Source organism: Petaurus breviceps, unplaced genomic scaffold (assembly GCF_028583685.1).
Source record: "Petaurus breviceps papuanus isolate PSGF00001 unplaced genomic scaffold, PetGlider_PUasm1.0 90638, whole genome shotgun sequence".
In the NCBI taxonomy this organism is placed as follows: Eukaryota; Metazoa; Chordata; class Mammalia; order Diprotodontia; family Petauridae; genus Petaurus; species Petaurus breviceps.
This window is the reverse complement of record NW_027187295.1, coordinates 4,433,391-4,435,903: the sequence shown is the minus strand read 5'-3', so window position 1 is coordinate 4,435,903 and position 2,513 is coordinate 4,433,391. Positions and strand designations below refer to the sequence as shown.

Here is a 2,513-nt window from a genome sequence, read left to right as displayed (position 1 = left end):
AATATTTATATAAAATAGTACATAGGTTAAAAAGAGCAATCTTAGAGAAAATTCCTATTTTGACTTGAAATATAGGAAGATTTTACACAATTTATAAAGTTGTTAATATAAAATATAAGACTTTTTTCTATCTATGTATGTTGCTTGGGCAAGTGTGTGTTTTAGGGGCATATAAAACTGGGAGGAGGAAACAAAAAGTGAGTAATTTAATAAAGAATGGTAGATAAATTAAATTTGTCAATTATAACCTTGACTACAAATAAAATCAAAAGGTTTCTTGAAATAAATGAAAAATAAATATATCCCATCAATATATTGAATAAAGAAAAATATCTGCTTTTTAGAGGATTAAAATATTAGGTTAAAAATTTACTATACTTCAACTTATTCCAGACTATCCTGACATACAGAAATATCAGACAAATGGGAATTCAAACTAGAAATTATTAAGAGAGGAAAAACAAGGAAAATATAATATGCTTCAGGGACCCATTGCCAATAAAGACATGTCATTATTAAATATCTGCACAACTAATCACATAACAACTAAAGGAAAATTTAACTGATTTACAAAGAGAATTAGATAATCAATTATAATAGAATATTTTAATATTCCACTAGTGTAACATGAAAAATAAAACAAAAATATACACAAGTGTAATAAGAATGTAAATTTTAAAGATCTTCCCTCCCCCTAGGCTAAAGTGCACCAGAAGCCTGGGGAGGGAGGCTTTTTTTTCAGTAGATACTTTTTGATTGGCCAGTGGGTCAATAAGGTTGTTACATTCTCTGAGCCAGGAGAAGGCTATATAAGCCCTGATGTGTAGCTTTGTTTTGGGACTCACTTTGAGAAGTGTTCTGTGATTTGATCTGAATTCTGGGAAGCCGTTTTTCAGAGTCCCCCGGCTTTGAAAAACCCAGAATGTGGAAACCCAGATGTTGACTGGGTATGGATGTAATGGTTGGACAGTTTGGAAATCTGTCTACTTGATGTTTCTGTCTTGATAATTATGCCTGTATACTTTGAGGTCCAGGGTGCTGACCTTTTCTCCTGAACAAGGTAAACGATATATGTCTGACTGATTAAAGTAAGCCTGTTAACCCATTTTGAGTTGCTTTCCTTTAACAAAGCAGATCCAAGAACCTGTGGTAGCTGCAAACCCTGAGGACGCTTGGGGTGCTTGCTGCTACAAAATGGCGTCACGAACAGGATCTGCCGAGTAAAAGGAAAGTATGGGGGCTGGGATAATTGTTTGTTTCCCAGTTGTGGTAGCTGTGACTCTGTGGAGCCATGGACCAGGAGAGAAGAACGGCCTGCATGCAGACTTCGCTGAGCTGAGAGCAGGAATGGTGAGCTGCCTGCATCGGGACCTGGGCAGAAGCCAGGAGCGGCTGCAGCCTGTGGGAGGAGAAGGAGCCCAGGAGTTCGGAATTCAGCCACAGGAAAAGATAAGAACTGAGCAGCAAAGCAGGGGCACTGAGTGTGTTTCCTGGCTGCATCCCACAGTTTGGGACCCAGGGGGAGGATGGACTTGTGACTATGGTGGGTGGGATGAAGTGCCTTGGATCCCCAGGGACCCCACCTTGTTGGTTTTGTTGCCCAGGCCCCTCTCTGTGCTTGGAAGCTGGGGCTGGAGCTGTGTGAGGGGAAGGACACTCCCCTCCCCCCAGAACTTTATTTGAACTCTTGTTCTGAATTGAAGTGATAATGCTATGTACTTTGTGTTTGTTTAAGGCCCAGTGGCCACTTTGGTAACTTTAGTTCTGTACTTTGAAAATGTGACCTAAGAAATGTTCAGTGCTAATTCAAAAGTAAATTGTCTATGCTATGGGCATGAAAGATCTTGGGGCCGAATGTAATAAGAATGTAAATTTTAAAGATCTTCCCTGCCCCTAGGCTAAAGTGCACCAGAAGCCTGGGGACGGAGGCTTGTTTTTCAGTAGATACTTTTTGATTGGCCAGTGGGTCAATAAGGTTGTTACATTCTCTGAGCCAGGAGAAGGCTATATAAGCCCTGATGTGTAGCTTTGTTTTGGGACTCACTTTGAGAAGTGTTCTGTGATTTGATCTGAATTCTGGGAAGCCGTTGTTCAGAGTCCCCCGGCTTTGAAAAACCCAGAATGACCCAGATGTTGACTGGGTATGGATGTAATGGTTGGACAGTTTGGAAATCTGTCTACTTAATGTTTCTGTCTTGATAATTATGCCTGTATACTTTGAGGTCCAGGGTGCTGACCTTTTCTCCTGAACAAGGTAAACGATATATGTCTGACTGATTAAAGTAAGCCTGTTAACCCATTTTGAGTTGCTTTCCTTTAACAAAGCAGATCTAAGAACCTGTGGTAGCTGCAAACCCTGAGGATGCTTGGGGTGCTTGCTGCTACAACAAGAAAGAAGTTGTAGAGGTAAATGGAGTGCTAAAGAAACTGGATTTGATAGTTGTATTAAAAAAATAAATGAACCTAGTAGGAAAATCGTTTATTTTTCAAATTAAAATGCAGCATTCATAAAA

The 2,513-nt window shown here is 39.7% G+C and overlaps 1 long non-coding RNA gene across 1 annotated transcript; it reads left to right on the top strand.

Moving 5' to 3' along the window:
• The first annotated feature begins 705 nt into the window (after positions 1 to 705).
• LOC138143289 (uncharacterized) lies at positions 706 to 2,299 on the top strand. Its single transcript, XR_011163654.1, has 2 exons — positions 706 to 1,060; positions 1,265 to 2,299. It is a non-coding gene; the product is annotated as an uncharacterized lncRNA (long non-coding RNA).
• The last annotated feature ends 214 nt before the right edge of the window (positions 2,300 to 2,513 follow it).